We start from the raw sequence: 23478 nt of genomic DNA, 5'->3' as shown, positions 1-23478 counted from the left end.
TTTTTTGGCGGGTCCAGCTGTAGAAAGTGTGACTATAGACGTATTTGCCACAAAGTGTTTTCCAGGTTCCTGTCAAGAGATCACGGTGAACCTCCTAATGATCATTAAAGGGACATTGCTTGAATCAGGTAAGTAATGCTCTCTGCCCCAAGCTCCCTACAGACCACCTGATCTTCAGATCTTAGAGTCAGTGGGGTTCTTAACATTTGTGTTACTATGGTGGGTTTGTTTTTTTTTTTCTTTTGCGGTTACTCAGTTATGTTTTCCCAACATACTAAGTCTTTCCCAACATAACCAATAAGTCTTTTATTATTTTAGAGTTTAGATATACTGTATATATAACCTTAGTAGCAACTGAGGGATAGGTGGGTGTCCCAGTAACTTACTCCTCTGTTCCACACCATGGTACTTACAATGACATTTCTCTAGGTAGTCAGGAAAGAGACGACGGTTTCTCTAACACTGGTGTTTACCTTTAAACTCTGCAAGGATCCCAGGAGTCTTAGTGGTTCCTGCAGCAATGGAGGTGATCAAGATTATTTGCAGGATTTTTTTTTTTAATTTTTATAGATAAAACATGTTTTGTCCTTCAACACACTTGTCCGTCATGTCCTCAGGTTCCAGCAGTCATGAGATCACAGTGAACCTGACAATGGTCCTTAACAGGACCTTACCGGTAACCAAATCAGTGATAAAGTGGGTCTTAACTCAATACAGACCATCTGATCTTCAGATATCTGAGTGATTGTGTGTGGTTTCCCAGACACCATGTCACCTAGTGGTTTCACAGCTGTCCCCGTGAAGGCTTTTCCTGGTACACAGGTATGAGAATATGCGGCATTACCGCCTTAGAGAGCTGCTTGATTTTCGTATGTGAATGTGGCTTTCAACACTATGTTAACTGTGTTTTTGACATCTTTGCAGCTCAGAAATTGACCCAACTAGTGCTAGTAAGTATGAGACTTTACTGGTTTCTTGTTCCGAGATTGTATGTTTCCTACACCCCGGGTGGTGGATAGGCAAAAACCTGCTCATTCCTCATACTATCCCTCACCATGTTACTGCCCAGGGCAGTTTTGCAGGTAGCCCTTCGGGAGAGGAAGGTATCTCTCATTAGGATAAAACGTCAGTGTCCTGCAGGTATCCAGGTAACACTGATGAACTGCAGATGATACAGTTGACCGAGCAATTTGCTGGTGTCCCACTAGAATGAGCCGTGGACCAAGCACATTTTATGCTATTTGTTTCCAGGTTCATGTGAAGACCTCACTGTGAGCCTGTCACTGGTAGTTAATGTCGTGCTCATATCAGATGTGGAGTAAGTGATGATGTGGGTCTACACCATGGCACAGGTCACATGATCTTCATACACAGAGGTGAGTGGCTCTAACACCTGGGTTACCATACATTTTTGCAGATATCCCTCTCGGGCCTTGACAGTACACCGTATATGCGTGGTGTAATATGAACTCATTATAGACGTCCTTGCTCCAGACTCCTACTTCCCTCATTTTGAGCAAGTACAAGTTCCATTAATTGGACCCTCCTACTACCAGCCAAGTAGGAGTTTTTATTGTTCTCTTGTATGGTGATAAAGTGTATTTCTCACTCACAGTGGCAGACAAATGGTAAACATCCAGCTTCTTTATTATATTGTTGTAACTGCATTATTACTGTGAGATATTTGCAGGTGTGCCCCCAAGAGAGGAAGGTAAACCTTACTGGAGTTTAACCTCAGTGTTCTGGGAGTGTCCAGGTAATGTTCATGGTCCCCATGGTGTACAAATGGTACAGGTGACAAGGGGATTTGCAAGTGCACAGGGAGAATGAGATGTGTACCAAACACATAAACCACAACACGTTTTCCAGCACACGTGGAGAGATCCCCTGAGCCTAGCCATAGCCATGAATGGGGCTGCAGGACATTGCTCGTATCGAGGTAAGTGATATGCTAGGCTGAAACCACAAATGTTTAGTAAGTTGGTAACATGTGCTGACACTTCTTGTTATCATGATTTTGTTACAGGGATTCAGGTAAGAAATAAAAATCCTTACCAATTCTAGAGACTATACATTTTTACTTTTTACATTTTAGATAAAATTTCTGTTTAACACCATACATGTTAAGAGATCATAGGTATGTAGGTATTTGTCATGGTTTTCCCCGCCACAGTACTACCTATATGATTTTTTACAGGTGTGCAGTCAGGAAATGATGGTTTTCTGACATTGGTGTTGACCTGGGAGTACTGTAAGTATCCAGAGTTGACATGTGTCGTAATGATGAAGTGACCAAGGTTATTTGCAGGTGTCCTGGTAGAAAAGTTGTGTCCTTAAACTTATGTTTTATAATGTTTTTTTCAGATTCCTGTCAAGAGATCACAGTGAACCTAATACTGGTCATTAATGGGGGCAGGGATGTTGCTGGTATGCAGGTAAGGGAGGCTGTGGGCCTAAACCACGGTACAGGCCATCCAGTCTCCAGAGAATTTGGTAAGTGTTGGCGGTGGCCCGAACATTGATACCATGATTTCTTCAGGGGCATTCGGGTAAGAAATGGTATAGATCCCTTGCCCATATAGAAACCATGTGTTTTCATTTTCTATGTTTTAAAGAAAATTTTTGTTTATCTCTGAATGTTAGAGTAATATCATAGCTAGGCCATTAGGATGATGTTTCCTACCACATTAGTGACCATGGGAATTTTGCCAGTGTCCTGTTAGGAAATGTTGTCTCGCCTGACTGTGATCTTGACCTTGGAGTATACAAAGATTCTGGTACAGTTTTTTTTCTGGTACATTGTTTTTCAATGATGAAAATGATAAAATATTTTTAGGAGATGTCCTGGTAGAACAAGTTGTATTCTTTTATACATATATCATAATGTGTTTTTCAGGTTCATGTGCTAAGTTCCTAATGAACCTAATGGTTATTAACAGGTGACATTTCTGGTATCCAGGTAAGTGATGGTACGCACCTTCATCACATCACAGACCATCCAGTCGTCACATACTGACATAAGTGATGTTCGTTCTTGTTTGACCATGGGTTTTCTTTTTCTTTTTGCTAGGTTTTCAGGTAAGAAATGATCATGTTTTACCAGTTGTAGAAACCGTGTCATCCTACTGCTTTATATTTTAGAAAAAAAGTTGTTTAACCATGTGAGTATTGAGCAGTTTGCAAATATCTATGTAATTACTGTTAGTAGTGTGATTTGGGTTTATTTTCGTTGTTTTTGTGTTTGTGTGTGTGTTTTTGCTTTCTTACAGGTGAACATTCAAGAGGTGATGGCATTTCTGACAGCGAGGTAGGCCTGTCTGTGATTCTAGGTAGATTTAATGAGTCGTGGGATGCCTGGGTGGTTGAGTCATTTAAGCGTCTGCTTTTGCCTCAGGTCATGATCCCAGGGTCCTGGGATCGAGCCCTACATCGGCTCCTTGCTCAGTGGGGAGCCTGCTTCTCCTCCTGCCTGCCACTCCCTCTGCTTGTGCTCGCGCAGCGCTCTCTCTCTCTCTCTCTGACAAATAAATAAAATCTTTAGGAAAAAAGAAAAAAGATTCAGAGAGTCCTGCAGTGACGCTGGTGACAAGGTTATTATCAGGGTCCAGGTAATAAAGGTGTGTCTAACACATCTGCCAAAATGTGTTCTTCAGGTTACTGGTAAGATACCATGGTAATCCTCATAATGATCGTTAAAGGGATTTTGTTTGAATCCAGGTAAGTGACAATGATAGCCTTTTCCATGCTCCAGACCATCTAATATTTGGATAGCTGAGTAAGTATGGATGGTATTCCTAACCTCGTGTTGCTGTTTTTTTGCAGGTATTCAGGTAAGAAATGATATTGTCAATCGACGCTAGTAAGCATTAGCCCTTATTATTTTAAAGTTTAGATATAATGTTTGTAGAACATCAGTGATACTCAGAGATTACGTAAGTGTCCAGGTAAGTTAGCATTTTGCTCATCTCCTCTTTCTTGAGCTGGCTTCTTACAGTTATCTTGTCAAGACTGTTGTGTCTCTAACTAGGGGGTTGACCTTGAACTTCCACAAGTTTCTAGGTAGATTTGATAGACTTCATGAATTTGATGGGATTTTTCAGATGTTCAGATAATACATGTATTCCTAACGCAGTTTTTACCATGAATTTTTATAGAATATACTCAAAAGATGATGGAAGGCCTTCAAGAAAAGATACCAGGAAAATCCCAGATTAAATACTATGGTCGTGATGAGCACCGGGTGATGTATGAAATTGTCAAATTGCCGTATTGTACACCTGAAACTAGTATAACACTGTATGTTTACTGGAATTAAAATTTAAAAATATTATAAGGGGATTCAGAAACAATCCCAGGGAAAAATGACCCACTCAAGTCATATAATAATATTTTGAGTTTCTAATAGCTGTCTGTGGAAAAAAGTCTTGCTCGAAATGCATAAAATGAGAAAAATGTACTCCATATGAATGAATAAATTGAACTTGTGCTAGTAAGGAAATAAAATGCTAGTAATAAAATGAATGAATGAATGAATACTATTGTTATTTGAACCATCATCTCTTGATTTGTGTTTTTGCAGATACCCACTCAGGAGGAGAAAAGTGTCTCTATCCAAGGTCTTCTCGCTGGATATTTGCAGGTATCTGGATACATTTTACGGTTCCTTTTAGGTATGCAGTGCTCATTTGATTTTCAGGTGTCCGGCTTTGGGCATTATCATTAAACACCGTTCTCCACCGTTCTCTCCAGTTAAGAGATTGTTGAGAACCTCTGTGTGGTATTGAAGGCAAAATTTTGTTTGCACTAAGTACAAGATAATGGTGTTTATACCAGAGTTAGAGCTCATGAGACTCTGCACATATCCAGGTAGACCGTGTTGGTCTTCTGAAGCCAACCTAGTGACCATGTTTATTTGCAAGTATTTGTAAGTTGTAGGCAGTGATCAGGGAAATTTTGCAGATATCCTGGCACACTATGATGGTATCTCTAACTAAGGTATTTTTCTTGGAAATCTGTAGATATCCAGGTAAGAGTTGTTGGTGTCCCTAATCAGGAGAATGACCGTGGGATTTTGCAGTTTTCTAAGCAAGGGATGACATGTCCCTACCACGATCTTGATCCTGCACCTTGCTAGATACTCAGATTGGAGATGGTATTTGTCTGAATATATTTGTGACCGTGGGGCTTTTACCCATTCGCAGGCGGATGATGACTATGTAACTATAGGGCTGACTTTGGAGTTTTACATGTATCTAGGTAAGAGCTAATCTATCCCTTACCATGCTAGTGGCCTTGGAATATTTTAGTCTAGACAAGGAGTGGTGTGTCCTTAACCATATTAATTACCATGAGATTCTGCAGGTATCCAGGTAAGATGTCATATATCTACAACATAATATTTCTCTTCAGGTGTTTTAGATATTCTGAGAAGAGATGATGGTGTTCCTAACAACACTAATGACCGTAGTAGGATTCTGCACATATCCAGTGAAGAGACGATGGCATCTCTATCAACATTGCTGTCTATGGAAATGAAAGAAATAGAATGTTTCTTTTTGATTACCTATATAATTTGTTAAAAGAATTTTAATGTTCAATGACTATTAAATATTATTCATGATCATATTTTCTTATATCCATTTAATTTCTCCCTAATGACATTTGCACCAGGAATCTTGGGCCCACGTTTATGAAATGTGTTAATATCTTGGAGCCATCAATACCGACAGACTTCATATGAAATGTGGTTATTCCTAAAGAAAAGTGGCCTAAAAACCCAATTCTTAATTAAAGGGTTGGGGGAACCAAGGAAGAAGAATACGGGTGTACATACTGTGGGCAAACAACATCTGTACTCTCCCTTTCCTGATATGAATAGGCAGTAGTTAATATGTTAGGAAAATAGGTGAAACAGGAGATTAATGGGGAACTTGAATATCTCTTATCTAAATATTCAATTATTAATTTATTTAGCTTATATCATTGATACATAGGAAATGAGAGCTGAATAAGAATTTAATGATCATTTATCCCAACACCACCATGAGAGTAAGAGAGCCCTGAGTACAGAGCAGTTCATCAAGGTCACACAGCTGTCTAGTTGTGATGTGCCCTTTCTAGTATCCTGGTTTCTCAATTTGAAAAACTGAGATGAATTAAAAATCAGTAAGGCACGGGGTGTCGGGGTGGCTCAGTGGGTTAAGCCTCTGCCTTCTGCTCGGGTCATGATCTCAGGGTCCTGGGATCGAGCCCCGTCTCGGGCTCTCTGTTCAGCAGGGAGCCTGCTTCCTCCTCTCTCTCTGCCTGCCTCTCTGCCTACTTGTGATCTTTGTCTGTCAAATAAATAAATAAAAATCTTTAAAAAAAAATTTTTTTTTAAATCTTAAAAAAAAATCAGTAAGGGAAGTGCTTGTTTGAATCAATATAGCTCAGGAAATGCACTTCCAATTGGCCAGATTATTCAACATACACTTTGATTTTTTTGTTCATATATTCAGTATAAAACTCTCTTTGGCCCCGGGTCTCTGTCCCAAACCCCTAGCCACAAATGCCTCCCAGGAAGGGAAGCAACCAAGTCTGAATTTTAGTTCAGCCAAGTGCGATCCCTGTGAACTTCTGTCCTCCTCTGATATCATCGTTCTGGGGCCCATTTACAGCCACTGTTTTCTGCATTTCAACACCATTGGATATAATTTCAGAGCAAGACCCAGTAGGTATAATTCCGTAGGAAAAGAGAAGTAAAGGGTTTAATCTGCAACAGTAGATGATGAAAGTGATGGAGAAAGAAAATTAAATGAGGATGAACAAACTTGACAAGATGCCTTCACCCCAGGCCATGTCTATAGCAGGCACTCAGTATTTTTTTAAGTAAATGAATGCTTCTGGAGAGTTTGGATGATTGTGGATCAGCCCATCCAACCAACATTTTTCCTTCTAGTGTCTGAAAGCAAGAATGCTAAAAACCCGTTTCCCAGACTTCCTGCCACATGGCTGTGAGTGTGACTCCGGTTCTGCCATCCAATGCAGCGGTCCACTTAACTGTGACTGGAAGTAAGTAAGCATGTAGACGGGCAAGGAGTGGACCACCATTTTACTGGCCTGGATTGCAGCGGGCCCCCATGGTTCGGGACAGATGTGTTTCAGGAGCTTGGAATTCATAAAACAGGTAAGCCAAAAAAGCTGGAGATCCAGCTCAGGATCCAATGTGCTGTTTAAGGAAACATTCTTCCGTCTTCCCATTTTTTTCCTTTTAGTTTGAAAATTTTACAGACCTTATTGTCACAGAGATAAGAGGTTGAAGAAGGAAAAACTCAACCATTATACTGCCATTAAAACACATACAGAACCAAGGAAAATTATGTGTTTATCAGTCAACATCCATATTACTACATCTTACATAGTTACCATACGGTTGATATAATTTGGGGAAGATTTCTTTCTCTTAAAATTGTAAATATATATGCACGTATTTTAATATCTAGAAAATTACAAAAATGGCCAGGCAAAATTAAGCATGTAAATCCATGCACGTAGAAGTCCTTCATTCAACACCAGTGGTAGGGGCACTTCCCCGGCCCGGGGATCAACAGTGAAGAAGCCAGACAACATCCATGCCCTAAGGAAGATTCCATTTCCTGGTATGCGACAATTCCAGTGATTCATATATCTGGGGGCCCTGTTAGTTGAGCATTTCGTTGTCCCAGCATAATTATTAATGGCTCTTGTGCTCAAGGGTGGCTCAGTTTGGACAATACATTAAATGGACACCCTGGATATAATAATATACAAGTGAATATGAACTTTCATCGGAGTAGTAGGTGCTATAAAAACAAGGTAAGGTGATACTATTTGGGGAACGGGACTTTTTGAGTGGTCAGGGAAGTCCTCTCTGAAGAGAGCTAAAACAATGAAAAGAAAGAACCAGTTGGGAAGATGGGAGGGGTGTGGGCATTCAGGAGTAGCAAATGCAAGCAGACTTGTGGAAAGGACAGAAAGAGGCAATGTGGACGGCGGGCTGTGCGTGAGAGGGGAGAGCAGCCCAAGAGTGTGCAAGGGCTAGACTGTGCAAGGCCTTGTACAGTGTGGGGAGGGGCTTGGCTTGCATGTGAAATGCAGTGGGTGCTCTTTGAAAGAAAACAAAGTGACCTAATTTGTGTGTCTTTGCCCAATTTATGCAATTCCACAGGACCGCGAACTGGTATCTGGTGAAGGACTCTCAAATTTACAGTCCAGTGGCTCCCACTTATTACCGGCATGGAATGAAAGATCAGTGATCGGACTGCACGGAATGTGTCCACAACTCTCTCCCCCCAAAGTATTAAAGGATAAAATACATCCAAGTGTTTACTTTTAGCACGTGAGAACAGAATTGCAAACAAATACCAATTTTTACAAGTTTATTCAAGTCCCCCTCTCATCGTGCATGCCATCTGTTAAGGATCTCACAGTTTGAAAGTAGTCGGACATGTCTCCAGCCCCCAGGGAGTGGCCACCTGGGGCACACTTACTCCTGTGGTTGGAACTGGTTTGGATAGGGAGGGAGGGGCAAGATGCCACAATCTGGTAGAGGTCCTTGTTAGGTGTTCCAGCAGCTTCCACATTCCTCCTGAGGCATTTTAGCATGATCCAGCTCAGAGGTGTACCTCCATCCTGCTGTGCTCAGTGTCCCAAGGCCCAGTACTTGGCCGCACAGATGGCATGCAACAGGAGAGCGCCAGGCTGCAGAAGCTGAAGCAGGGGCCAGGTTCTAGGTCATCCTGCCACCCAAACCAGGTTAGCTCAGAGGAAGGAATACATCTTCAGCTTTGCTTTGCCTTTGGGTTCTATGAATCCCAAGCCCCTGAGATACTTGGAATCTCTGCCCCGTCCACGGCAGTAAAATGGGTGCCCACTCCCTGCCTTTCCACCTCTGACTGGGAAGAGGGCCATGCCCTGAGGGGATGTCCCCAAGACTGCTGAGCCTTGTAGCCCCATGTTTGGGACATCCCTGCGTCCCTTATGGCCTCTGACCGTGTCCCTTACTGTTTGAATCTCTTAGCAGACTCACTGTCACCAGCTGGCTCATTCTGCCTCCTGATTCGCACCCTGGGTTGGAAACTGTTGATTTGTTTCAGCAACATCCGAGGTATAAAACGAAGAGAAGCATTTCCATTATTCACTCGCATAAATAATTAGTTGCTCAAGACTGCTCTGGAGAGCAGGACTGTAGTCAGCGTGCCAGCGAGGAATATATCATTATCTCAAGCACCTCCTTGCCTGGCGCCAGGAGTCCTGTTAGGACCCCCATCTCTGTCACCCCTTGGTACTTCTAGCCTTTACGGTCTCCCTCAGGACTAGTTAAGACAGCTGCTAGCGTGTCGGTGAGGTTTTGAAAATAACACTTTTCGTAGCAGTGTCTGACTTAATAGTGTTTTCCATCTCAAAAATGTTTTACAAACATTAATTACACTTTAGCTCCCTGGTGGGCTTGGGCCAAGAGAATGCTTATGGAGAGAGTTACTGCTTTTCCCTCAAGCCACAGAGAGTCCTGTTACACGGGGGCTTCCATGTAACAGCCCCTTGCCTGAAAGAGGTTTTAATAGCCGTTTAGAAGTTTTGTGAAGCTCCAAAAAGGAAGTGTTTCTTGTGATGCTTCGTCAAACGAAACCCCTTGAAGTGCTCTTTTAAATGATGTCCGGCTAGTATAAACCACCTGTCAAAAAGTACTTTTTGTTACTTGTTATGGAAAAGTATCTATTTATTGAGTTAGTGCAGTAGGAAAATAGAGTAAACTGCCAAGCCTCAATCAATTCTGTAAAACAATAGTTATTTCTCGGTAAGAAGAGGAAGGAAAGAAAGAAAAAAAGCCCAAGCAGGTGTGAGTAAGAAGGAAGGATATGATAGAATAAGAGATCCTCAAAAGCATGCCTTCCATTTCCTCATTCTGGCACAGAAATCCAAACAGAAAAGCTTTAAGAGAAACACCTGGAAAAACAGTATGTCCACATTCATAATGCAGAAACACAGGCAGAATGCAATGGTAAGATTCATTCATGGCCATTTTTATCTAAGTTATGCTCTGCCAGGTGTGGTTTTGTCCCATCGCCCACCCCCCTGGGACCTTTGACAGTGTCTAGAGAACACTTGTGGTTGTCCTCACTTGAGGGGCAAATGGAGGGACACTGGCAGCTGGGCAATGGCAGTCTGGGCTGCTGCCTGAATTGTCCTACAATGCACCTGACAGCTCCCATCACCAACAAAGGCCCAGCCCCAAATACCAATAGTGCTCAGGTTGAGGAACTCTACTCTAAATTGTTACCTTGTCAGAAAGGTAACTCCAAATCCCCCCCACCCCACCCCAGCCAGTCGGAGGTAGTGATGGACCTCAATGCCCCCGACTCCAGGCTGGCTCTTCATGGCGGTCCTTCCCACTGCTTGCTCCCTGATCCCTTCATCAGGCCTGGGAACCCATCTGTGCAGAGTCTAAATTTGAACGTGTTCTAGCTGCTGCACTGTTGATTTTCTCAGAAGGTAACCATTGTGCTTTTACTCTGAAGTGATCCAGGGTCCTTTTAGTTAGGAGGGCCTATGCACATTTCTACTCAAAGGTACCAGCCAGTTTATTTCATTTGAGCAGAAACAAGGTCAAATGCCAGGTCAAAGAAAGACCCTTCTGGAAGAAACCTCTACAGCATATCGTGCTATCTTTTCCATGCTGACGGGAAGAGGAGGCTTTGTCTTCTTCTACGTCTTTGTCCCAGAATTATCTGTTGAACTACTTTGACTATTTGACTATTTGCTTGACTATTTTGACTATTCTGCTTAAACAGCTGGGTATCAGAGTTTCTAGAAAATGCAGTTGAGGGGAGGAGGAGGATGCAAGGGGAAAGGTGAGACCTAGAACTTCCAACTGTAATGAGCATCACATCCTCCCTTTCCTGTTTCCAAGTTTTACTATGAAGCAAAGACGTTGAGAGCTAGTAACATCAACCAAAATCACGTTCAAGTGAAGAGAGCTGTGGGAACCATGCCTGTTTATGTTTCTCATTCCACTGCAGTCAAGATTCAGTACGCCACGTACAATACAAACACTTGTTGTAGGCTTAAATTCCTCTCTCCAAGCTCAGTTAAGTGGGGGGATAGGTCATAAAAGCAGCTCTCTGAGACTTGAAGTAGAGGAGAGGTTTCCAGGGACTGGGGGAGGGGATGTGGGGAGTTAGCGCTTCATGGTTTGCGTCTCTGGGGTGATGGAAAAGTTTTAGAAACTGCTGACAGGGATGGTTGTGAAACTTCATGAAGGTAATTAGTGTTCCTGAATTTACCCTGAAAAATGGTTAAAATTGCAGATTTTCCGTCCTACGTGTTTTCCCACAGTTAAAACACAACTATCTGAAGTAGGTGAGTGTGGCTGTAGAGGAGATCCATGCCAAAGATCTTGACAGTAAGCAGAAGAAACAGTCACTGAGAAACAAAACATCTTGACTTCCTACTTGTCCTTGGGTGCTGGATAGCATCTCAGTCTGGAGCCACCAAGAAGCAAAGGGCAAGACGAAATGAGGAGTGAATGTGCGTGTGCAGGAGCCATCCTGGGGGGAGTCCCTGTGCAGGACAAAGGGGAGGAATCAGAAGCAGGCAGGGGGCCTCCCCCACAGCAATGTGGGTCTGGTGCACAGAAGGGGAGGAGGGGGATTGAGGAGGAAGAGCCTCAGGGGGCATTGTGGTCCGGGCAGGAATGTTTCCGGATTGATAGGCCATCTTCAAGTCCAGGTGTCCTCTCACAGGCGCCCCCCATCCTCCAGCCATGGGCCCAGAAGAGTTTCTTCGCTGTGCTTCATTGCCGGCGGCCTGCAGCCTAAGAGGAGGGTGGCCTCCGTGCACGCGGGTGGCGGACCCAGAGGGCAGCAGCCAGTGTTGCGAAACAGGTTCCTCACAATGGGTTTTCCAGAAGGAGCTCTGGCGAGTGCACCTCTGTGGCCACCCCCACTCACCACACTGAAAGCTCACCACCGCTCTCTTCCAGGCAATTTTATTAGCCCCAGTTCACAAAAGGGGTAAAGCACATGGCTCTTAAGTAGTCAAGTCCACTTCCAAAGCTGGGTTCAAAAGACCCCGAAAGCAGTGTTTTGTCCCCTATTGCGTGACAGATGAAATTACTGTTCAGCAAGTTCTTAGTCTCCCATCCCTTCTCATGTTCACGGGACGGATTACTCTCAGCCCCACTGATGTGAACTTCGCGGTGTGTCTCATTTTGGCCATGGAATGTCGACGGGAAGGACACTGGGCCAGTTCTGAACCTCAGCTCTGAGAGGCATCATGTGTTTGCACTCACTTCTTCCAGGACAAGGCCACGCCATGAGAAGGTCATAGGCCAAGAATAAGAGCAGCCCAGTCAACCCTAGCCTGAAGCCAACCCACAGACCCAGGAGTGAGAAGATCTTACAGGCTGTTGAGATTTGTTGCCTTTACAGAAGAAATCATTGATACTGCCCAAGAGAGATGGCAAAGCCTTCATGGAGGAAGGAACATTTAAATGAGTTATTATTTATAATTATACTTTTGAAAACAGAAACATTTCATCTCTTTGTTGTGAAAAATCTGGAAAATAAGGAAAGCATTAAATGTAAAGTCAAAGACATCTTCATCCTTTCTTACTGGAATCCTTCTCCATGTATACTCTGCTTTTATGCACTCTGAGGTTTTGCCTTTTTTTGCCTCATATCTTATCAGCAATCTGCATTGTTACATTTGATCAAATATTCTTTGAAACCATAGCATATCATGGTTGTATAATATTCATTTTGATGATAACTTGAGCTTCAAGGGCAAGCTGAAACACACCAGAAGGACATTCTTTTGTTCATTTGTTTTAAATTATTTATTGAGTACTTACTCTGTGTCAGACCCTGCTCAAGGCACTAGAAAAGCAATTGTTAAAAGTAGACAAAACCCCAGTGTCCGTCAACAGGTAATTGATAAGTTGTGGTATATCCATTCAATGGAATAGTGCTTAGCAATTAAGAAGAACTAACTACTGATACATAGTACAACATAGCTGAAGCTCAAAAACATTTCGCTAAGTGAAAGAAGCCAGACACCAAAGGCTCTATGTTACAATTACATTTTTATAAAACTCTAGATAATTCAAATGAATGTTTAGAGACAGAAAGCAGACTAGCAGTTGTAGTGGAAGGAAATGCAGGAGGGAAGAAAGGAATTATAAGGGGCATGAGAAACCTTTAGGGGGTGATGGAGCTGTTCATTACCTTGATTACAGTGATGTGTTCATGAATGTGTATATGTCAAAACTTCCAACATTTGCATGTCAATTATGCCTCAATAAATCTGCATTTAAAAAAAAAAAAAAGCCATAGGAGTAGGGTGGGGGCTGACAGAGTGGAGGATGAGCATCTAAGCAGAAAGAAAGGTACATACCAAGAGAGGCATTTTATTTAATAAGCACGAAAGGCTTATCCACTGGGCAATGTTCCAAAAGTTTAACGTATTCACTCATTTTATCTTCACAGCCTCCTTGTGAAGTAAGCCCTATTAATGCCATCTCCATCTAGCAGATCAAGAAATTAAGCCACGAAGATATTAAGTAACTTGCTCAGAGTAACTGTCATCGCTGGGCTTTGAACCCACAAGCCTAGCTCCAGAGTTCATGATTTTAAATACGATGACATGCTGTCTCCTACATATCAGGAACATGTTTGGTGGCATTTGTAGGTATATCTGAAAAGCCACATGACTAGCCAGAAGTGAAGGGGGGAGAGAGGAAGGAGACCATTGTGGAGTGTAGGTTGGGGTAAGTTCATTTAAGTATGAAAAGTCCAGTCATACAATGGGAAAATATGTTAGAAGCCTCCTGAATGATATCTTTATTTTGCATGGACTGATAGTCATTCATTATCAAATTCTAATTGTATCCTCAATGGAACTCATCTGATAATACTCTTCTGCCGCTCTCCAAAGGACTTAGTCCCAAAAGCACAAAATGAGCTGCTAGTGTATTATGCTCTCCAAGTCGCTTAAGAATCAGGTGACATTACTCACAAAAAGAGACATAGTCCCCGTCAGAGGATCCAAGGACTTTCCTTTATACCCACTTGGGGAGATCCAAATAGAAGGAGGGAGGCTGAAGCCCTAAGCCTTCCCATCAGCAATTACAGAACTACCATTGCTTTTCTCTCTGGCAGATCTCTCTCTCAGATCACACCTTTTCACAGATCACTTACAGAATCTCCGTTGCTCCCTTGAACCCATGTGAAGGACATGCCTGAAAACTGGGCTCTTTAAAGGCTATTATTACCCCAAAACTAAGGTTCTTAAAGTTTATGCCAACCGCAGAATACACCTTCAGCAGCAGATGTGTTAGGGACATGAGCCTTAACTTAATGTTTTGTGTCTTCTAGAATCCAGGAGCTCGTTGCCGCTCATCTTGACCAGCCCTGGTTCACTTCATCCAGGATCCCAGCCTTCAAATTGAAGATTCCTCCTAAGCCTTTTCCTCTCTTCATTTCCTGCCAAAACCTATCTGGAGAAGACTGAAGAGGTAAACGTGTCCTTAGTGTGGCTGTCCTGACGTCATCAGGACAGGGGTGACGGGGTCAGGAAATTGGAACTCCCCGCATTAGTGGCCTCTGGCTGCCATAACAGAGTGCCTTAGATTGGCTGGCTTGAACAATCAAAATAGATGCTCTCACTGATCTGGAAGCTGAGAGTTCTAGATCAGGAGTCTGGTAATCATGTTTTTCCTGGTTTGTTGACGTCGTCCTCCCCTTTGTGTCCTCGAATGGCCTTTCTTTGATGCCTACACATGGATGGTGACCTTCCTCTTCTTAAAAGGCCACCAATCCCATTGCAGTAGGACTCTACCCTTATGACCTCATTTAACCTGAATTACCTCCTGAAAGCCCATTCTCCAAAAACAGGCATCCTGGGGATCAGGGCTTCACATGTGAATTTGAGGGGGACACAGCCCATAGCATGTCCATCCCTCAGATTCTGCGCTGTGTCCCTTTTACAGTGACCCCAGCCTCCTCGCCTCTCCTTGAATGAAAGCCACCTTCCCTCAGCGAACGCATTTGAGATTGCAAACTTGAAAGCTGTAGGCTAGACTCAGCTTTCACAAATATCTTGTTTAGCCTGCAGTTGGGGAACAAATTTAAAAGCGTTGTCAACAGTTAAAACTCGGAATACAGCAAATCATCACTCACTTTCTAGCTTTTCTCGAAGGACATCTGTAGTGGAGTGTGTTTTAGTCTTTGTATTGGCCTTGAGAGCTCAACATCAAGCTTGTGTCCTAAAGGCTAAAAGAGCAGGGCAGGACCTCACGGAATCTATATTTGGCACGGAATAGCTTCTGGACTATTTCATCTCTTCCATCCCTAATTAAAGTTTTTCCCCCTGTTCACTCAGTTATTTATCTTGTATTGCACCTTGTGGGTATTTATAACCCATTTCCAATTTAGAGGGAGATAAAACCAGGCATATAAAATAGATACATAGAGATCGCCCCTTAATAGACGCTTGCTGCGAGAATAAATGAATGAATGAGAATGTGCCTGCACTTGCGTCCATGCGAAGTTTCAAAATGTCCAACTCTTTATTGGACCTGAAAATAAATGTAGCATTTGAAAGGCATCTTACCATTTAACAAAATCTTAAAAAGGACTAATGTAAGGGGGAATGTATCACTCATAAACTGATGAATCTATATGGCACTTCATCGTTGATAAAGTACTTTCCTATATGTTATTTCATGGCTGGCTCACATCTGTTAACCCTTGCCAGGAGGAGAGCTCCATGCTTATTACAGCTTGGCTGTGAAGCCCAACGGCAGCTCAGATCAAGCACCTATATCTGTTTATCACTATTTTGACATGGGCCCAAAGCCATGGGCTCATGAGCAGTGCAGAAAGAAGTCGGGACTCGGATAAAGACAGATCTTAAAGTGTTTGTCCAAGGCTAGGTCCTTGCATTCATAACACACTATGTATTCAGGATTCAACACACATCATTCAGGATGTTTTCACATTAACGATCTCACTAGAGGCTTACAGGCTAATAATATTATTGCTGTGTAACAGATGTGGAAATTAAAAGAGAATGATGAATGATGTACCAAGTTCTCCTTGTTATTTGGGGAAAGAAGTGGACCTAAAACCCTGGAGACCTGACCCCAAACCCAGGTTCACTGGAGCAACCTGGCCCGAGGGATAGTCAGGCCACAATAGTGCTGTGGGATGCCAATAGGAATTATGCCGAACAAAGTTATTAAAAAAAAGAAAATGAAAAGCTCCATGATGAAATAGATTTGGGAAGCTTTTTGCAGGACTTCTTAGAAACTTGAACATACTACCACCTACTGCCAAGTTACAAAAGAGAAGCTGGATGTAGCATTTTCCCAAATCAGGAGACCACGCATGCCATTCTTTAGGGGAGTTTCGCACAACTAGTGTTCTTGCAGAGAAACATTTTCCTACATCTGTCATGGGTTATGTTGAATTCCTGAGTGACATCAGAGCCTTGTGAATTGTTCATTCTCAAGGCCAAGTGTTGTGGGATCTAGGGACATAGAATTAGAACGAAAGTTCATTTGAAATATGGGAAGTTTCCTGTGTTCATAGTCACTAGCACTCTCTAGGACAGGGCCATATTTCCCCACCCCATTAACAGCAGGTTTGGCCATAGAATTTGCTTTGGCCAGTGGAACACAAGTGGACCCAACTCGTGTTACTTCTAGGCAGACGTTTTAGAGTCAGCATGTGGTTTTCCATGCCCATTTCCCTCCACCATGATGACCGGCCATCAGTCTGGGGCTTGGAATGAGGACAACCAGAGGGGTTGGTTGCCCACCCCGCTGTTCCCGATGAGGAGAAAGCATCCTTTGCTGTTACAAGCTTCTGAGATTTGAAGGAATTTGTTACTGTAGCATAACCTATCCTATCCTGTCCATTACAGTTTCCAAAACATTTATCATCACATGATTAAGTGCTGGTATGGTAGTTCTTCTGCAAACACTAATTCATACATTATATTTGAACAGTTGTTAGGAGTCAGCAGAAAGTTCAATGGTCCTAAATTTAGGAGATCTGTTTCTTACTTGTTTGCCCTCGATAATATTACTCCCCTGAAGTTCTACTTTTAAAAAATGCCTATGCAGGGCGCCTGGGTGGCTCAGCTGCTTAAGTGTCTGACTTCAGCTCTGGTCACAATCTCAGGGTCATGGGAGCAAGCCCTGCGTTGCTGGGCTCCCCGCTCAAAGGGCAGTTTGTTTCTCCCACTCCCTGTGCCCCTCTACTCACTTGTGTTCACTTGCTCTCTCTTTCTCAGATAAATAAAATCTGTTTAAAAGATTTTTTAAATGCCTAAACAGCTTACTTCACACAGTTGATGAAGCAATCATATATGGAAGTATTTTAGTACTAAACAAATGTAAGACCTACAAATCAGTGTGCTGCCCTCGGCTGGATTTCAGATCTCCTGCCTCCTCAATGAAATGACAGTGGAGGGACCTCCAAGTGCGGAAGCAGGAGCTCAAATGCTCTCGACCCCTGTCTATGGTTCCTTTTCACTGTATTTCATACATTTTATAGCAAGAGACTTCTAAATTAATGAAGATGAGAGCTTCTCCATGTCCTATTAGGATGCTTTGGGCTCTAAGTAAAAGAAAGCCAACCTCACACAAAATTGAACAAAAAGGGAATATTTCATCTGACAAAACACCATGTCCAGAAATTGGGCAGTGGACAAGTACTCAACGGCTCAATAATGTTAGGCTCTGACTCTCTCTGATTTCCCTTTCCACTGTCCTTAGCATCATCCTCAAGCTGACATTTCCTTGTGGTCACCAGATGTCTGCTGGAATAAATCACATCTAACATCTTCTTTGGTCAGATCACGCCGGAGAGAGAGAAGAGATACAAACACTTGACTCACACAACCATTGTTAAGTCCTCCTTTGGTTTACTGAAAACCAGTGCCAAGTGCTCGTTGGACTCATGGTGGGGGAATCAGCTCAGGAGCTCAAATGAGGACGTCAGAACAAAATCAAGGTCTATTAGAAAGGAGGAAAGGAGAAGCAGACAAGAGCTAATATACTGTAAGGCAGCTCGACAGGAGAAAATCCAGCAGCTCATGCAGTTCCCCAGACCTGTGAACTGTTTCACGTTCAGATTTGCAAACCTGATAATTGGGCATAAGCAAAATCTCTTAACACTTAGCTCCACCATCTGTTGCTGACATAACAATTTTACATAATATGAAAAATGCCAGATGGAAGCTATGCATTAACCATGTCCAAGATGTTTTATGTGCACAACATACGCAGAATAGAAGAAGTAGCTTTGTTCCATGCACTGGTGAGCTGGTAGGCTCTCCAGTTAGAATTCCAGCCATCGATGGAGGACAACCTCAGAGCTTCCTCATCACCTGTGTTCCCTTGGTGTCTGGAAAGCCACATGCGCTGGAGGCCCCAGAATATCAATCCAGGACAGACTTAGAAGCTCCAATTTGTTTGGAGCTGGGCACCGGGTAGGGGAAGGCATACGTATTTGAAATTGTGTTTCCAGAGCAAATACAGTTTTTAGCTCAGAATTCATATTGTGATAAATAAAACTAGCGAAGTCTTCTAAAGATGTTTTTATTTTTACTCTATATCGTATCCCAAATCAATCTTCTACACATTGTGTGCCACCGCCATATGTGCGTGCAGCCATGTTAAGACTATAGTTTTGAAAATGGCGTCCGCCATATGCGCTGTCATCCAGCAGCTTGCCTTTTCATTCATTGCTTTATGAGTCTTACCCTTGTTGCTCTAGCTCCCTCTTTTGAACTGCTCTATAATATTCCAAATATAGTACCATCTACTTACCTATTCTTCTGTCGATGAGTGTTTACTCTTCCCTTTGTCACTGTCACAAATGATGCCGTAAAGGCCAATCTGCTGTGTGACTCCCTGTGCACAGGTCAGAGTCGTCCAGGTTACGGAGCCACAAGGATGGAGTGAGGAATCTCATTCCATCATGGTTTATCAAGTCACACCTCTCCCCGCAATGTAGGAAAGAAGTTCCTTTTTCTTCATTTTCCCAATCTGTTGGCCGTTGAGATGGCCTTTTCCCAATAACTACAGAAATAGAGCCACTTTTTAGTTATTTGACATTCAGGTTACCTTTTTTCTGAATTTACTTCTTGATATATTTTGCCCATTTGGGGGTCTTTGTCTTTTTCTTGCTGCATTGTAAAAATTTCTCCACATATTTTAGATACTAACATTTATTGGTTATATGCATTGAGATATCTTCTAAGACTTGTCTTTTAAATTTTGTTTAAGGTGTTTTTGTTGCATTTAGGTTTATAAATTTAGTGTAGCTATATTTGTCTACCTTTTCCTTAATTAAGGGGTTTTGTTTTCTTGAGCTTGTCTGTGGACTCTTCCAAAGATTCCAGATTATAAAGACATTTCCTTTAATTTTTTCCTAAAATTTTTCATGGTTTCTTTTGACATTTCGATAGTCTGTCTGGAATTTATTTTTGTGAGGTGTAAGATAGTGACTTAATTTTCTTTCCAGGAGGATAACTAATTTTTCCAGACTCATTTGGTAACAAGTTCATACTTTCCACACTAATTTGTCAGGTCTTCTCTGTCTTGCATTGAGTCTCTATATATGCCTGGGTCTATTTTGTTCAACTTAAGTAGTGTACTGTCTACATTACTGCATTTCTTTAATAAATCTCGATATATGGCAGAGCAAGCTCTCTGGCTGCATTCTAGCTATTGTGATGGTTAATTTTGGGGGTCAACTTGATGGACCCATGGGGTTCCCAGATCAAACATTTCTGGGTGGGCGTCATCTAATCCACTCAGGGCCTAAATGGAACAAAAGGCAGAAGAAGGGAGGATTTGTTCCCTTCCTGCCTGCATGTTTGAGCTGGAACAGCCATCCATCTTCTCCAGGCTTTGCACTGGGATTTAGGCCATCAGCTCCCTGGCTCTCAGCACTGGAATGACACCACCAGCTGTCCCAGGTTTCCAGCTTGTAGACAGCAGACTGTAGGACTTCTCAGCCTCCAGTCATGTGAGCCAATTTTCAATTCCTCATAATAAATCTGCTTTTGTAGCTCATTGATCCCGCTTCTCTAGAGAATTCTGACTAGCTAAGTGGTCTCTTTTCTCTCCTATACAAAGGTTAGGGTCACCTTGTCAAATTATATGGAAAACCCTATTGAGACTTCTTTTAACTCCATTGCATTTATAGATTAATTTGGAGACAAGTGCCATGTTCTTCCTTTTTTAAAAACCTCTTATTTATTTATTAGAGCACAAGAGGGGGTAGGGTCAGAGGGAGAGGGTGAAGCAGACTCCCTACTGAGCGGGGAGCTCACCTTGGGGCTCAGTCCCAGGACCCTGGGATCATGACCTGATCCAAAAGCAGACACTTAACCCAATGAGCCACACAGGTGCCCCACAAAGTGCTATGTTTTTCTTGATCTTTACTTCTGGGAACCTGTGATCTCTAAATGTATCTGGATCTTTTTTCACATCCTACAGTGCTGTTTTGTAATTTTCTCCATACAAGATTTTTCACATCTTGTGCAAATTTATTCTTAGGTACTTTGTACTTTTGGTTGCTATGATAAACAAGAACTTGATTCTAAAACATTTACCATTGGTCATCACTGTAAGTAGAAATGCTACAAACGTTAGTGTGTTGATATTGTATTCAACAAAGCATTGTGAAACATCATCGAAAAGATGTGACTATGGATGAATCCAGGAGCTGGACCCAGACATTCATAGGCTCCTTGTCCCCTCCCCTGTCCTGAGAATGTGGGTTCCATTTGCCTTTCATGCTTCCACAGTCTGTCTGCTCCGAGGACATGGACTTGAGACCGTGATGTGATAGTGAGAACACCTGTGCAGTATAAGTGACTAAACCTAGTTAAGGCCTTTTTATAAACTTTTAAGAGTTGGTGGGTGGGGAGTGCCTGGGTGGCTTAGTGGGTTAAATCTCTGCCTTTGGCTCAGGTCATGATCTCAGCGTCCTGGGATTGAGTCCCACATCAGGCTCTCTGCTCAGCAGGGAGCCTGCTTTCCCCTCTCTCTCTGCCTGCTTCTCTGCCTACTTGTGATCTCTCTGTCAAATGAACAAATAAGAGTTGGTGGGTGGGTGTGGGGGTCCATTTGTCTCGCTGCCACCTGAGACACTCCTCATATATAAGTTCCTTCTGCTTATTAAAACTGCCACCTACCAACAGAGTGGCCTGCCTCATCTGTTTCTCCCTGCCCTACACGGGGGAGGCTGGGTTCAGTTCACAACCAGGAAGCTCTGGAGAGGGTTATGAACCGACACATTAGCCAGTCTTACCAGTCTAAAAGTTTGTTATAGATTGTCTTGAATTTTCTATGGTGTTGATCATACTGTTTACAAATAAAGACTGTTTTATCTTCTTTTTAAAAAATTCTTAAACCTCTTCTTGTTTTGATTATTTAGAAACTCCAATACAAAATTGGCCCAGGAGCTAATTCTTTCGATCCTGATGGGAATGATTCCAGAGTTTCCAGTGAAGTCTGATTACCTGCTACAATGGTTGGTAACCAATATCCTTGTCAGAGAAAGAAATTCCTTTCCACTACTGGTCTGCTAGAAGGTTTTGTCCCAATGACGTCTGCTGAATTCTTTTATTAATTGGAAAAATGCTTCTTACACTCTAATCTTTAAATATGATATACAACATTAATAAAATTCTAAAAGTTAAAATATTTATTCAGTGTTAAGGGAAACCCCACTTGAAATATTATATGGTTGTGTATAATCTTTTTGACATGAGTAAATTTTGTATTTTTATGTAGTTAAATGTAATTATTTTAGTCCTTTTAAAATTTTTTTATTAAGTTTTTTATTTTAATTCTAGCATCGTTTCTTTTCTTATTTTCTTAAGGAAATAATCTTGTTTCCTTAGTCTATAATAATCTTATCCCTTTTAGCTTCCCTCTCTGACTTATGCTTACAAGGTCCTTCCCCACTCCAATATTCCACTATCAACACTTCTCCACTATTTTTTGCAATTCTTAAAAGTATTTGCATTTTGTTCTTTGCATGGTGTGAAATAGAAATTTAACACTTGCCCTACAGATAGCCAATTCTTGTTAACTCTTGGGCGAATAGTATCTTGACCACTAGTTTACGATGCTTTCTTTATTACATATTATCTTCTCAAATAGATTAGAATTGTTTCTCTATAATCACTTTGTTTCAATTGATGAAAATATGCATTTTCATGCTAGTGTCACCATGTTCCCATTTCTGTCATTTTTAAAATGTGTCTTTGTGTTTGTGTGTGTGTGTGTGTGTGTACACACAGAAAAGTAGAACAATGCAATAATGCATCTCTTTCTAAAGGAAGTATTGAACCAGGGTCCACTGACATAATTTTTTAAAATTTACAGTATGGTTTTGTATCTAGCAAAGAAGCTCATTTAATTACTCTTGCAGTTGTGTTAAATCAGTATGCTAATTTGGTGTGCCTGAGTGGCTTAATTAGTTAAGTATGCTCTGATCCCAGCATCCTAGAATCAAACACCACATCAGGCTCCTTGCTCAGCAGGGAGTCTGCTTCTCCCTCTCCTTCTGCCCCTCCCCTGCTTGTGCACTCTCTTGCTCTCTCTCTCTCTCCCTCCCCATGAATAAATAAAATCTTTAAAAAAAAATTCGAATGCTAATTTGGAAAACACATACTTCTATACTATTTGGTCTTCTCATCCTGTTACATGGGTTATATATTCATTTATTCAAATTTTCTTTGAACCTCTCAGTAGATCTTGTAACTCTCCTTACATAGATTCACTTTTTTTTTAATTGACAATTAGTAGTTGTTGTGTTTTTTTAAGATTTTATTTTATTATTTACTTGACAGAGAGAGAGAGAGATCACAAGTAGGCAGAGAGGCAGGCAGAGAGAGAGGGGGAAGCAGGCTCCCAGCTGAGCAGAGAGCCCATTGTGGGGCTCGATCCCAGGACCCTTGATCCCAAGACCCTGAGATCAGGACCTGAGCCGAAGGCAGAGGCTTAACCCACGGAGCCACTCAGGCACCCCACGTAGATTCACTTTTTAAATTAAGGTTATATCTGGATATTTTGAGGTAGAGTGTTGTTCCCCCAATATAACATATATTTTTGACTAGTTACTTTGGGAAGAGTAGGAAAACTGGTTACATTTTTACATTTCTCCTTAACCAGGCATTTTACTAAACTTCCATAAAGATAACCACTTTTTAATTATGTTTGGGTTTCTCAATAGGCAATTAACTCCAAATAATACATTTTGTTTTCTCATTTTCTTTTCTTTCTATTAATTTTTTTTTAAGGAATCTCCACACCCGATGTGGGGCTCTAACTCACAACCCCTAGATTAAGAGTCGCACCCTCCACTAACAGAGCCAGCCAGGCACATATGTAAACATATGTTTAGTATAGTTTTCTAGAAATAGGATGTTGAA

The 23478-nt window shown here is 42.0% G+C and overlaps 2 long non-coding RNA genes across 2 annotated transcripts; both read left to right on the top strand.

Moving 5' to 3' along the window:
* The first annotated feature begins 1820 nt into the window (after positions 1–1820).
* Positions 1821–2463, top strand: LOC116880792. Its single transcript, XR_004385281.1, has 2 exons — positions 1821–2251; positions 2365–2463. It is a non-coding gene; the product is annotated as an uncharacterized LOC116880792 (long non-coding RNA).
* A 1434-nt stretch (positions 2464–3897) lies between these two features.
* LOC116880791 lies at positions 3898–5625 on the top strand. Its single transcript, XR_004385280.1, has 3 exons — positions 3898–4245; positions 4580–4639; positions 5410–5625. It is a non-coding gene; the product is annotated as an uncharacterized LOC116880791 (long non-coding RNA).
* The last annotated feature ends 17853 nt before the right edge of the window (positions 5626–23478 follow it).

The sequence above is a fragment of the Lontra canadensis genome, unplaced genomic scaffold (genome assembly GCF_010015895.1).
Source record: "Lontra canadensis isolate GAN:19392208 unplaced genomic scaffold, GSC_riverotter_1.0 scaffold68, whole genome shotgun sequence".
NCBI classification, from domain to species: domain Eukaryota; kingdom Metazoa; phylum Chordata; class Mammalia; order Carnivora; family Mustelidae; genus Lontra; species Lontra canadensis.
This window is presented reverse-complemented; position numbering and strand designations above follow the sequence as displayed.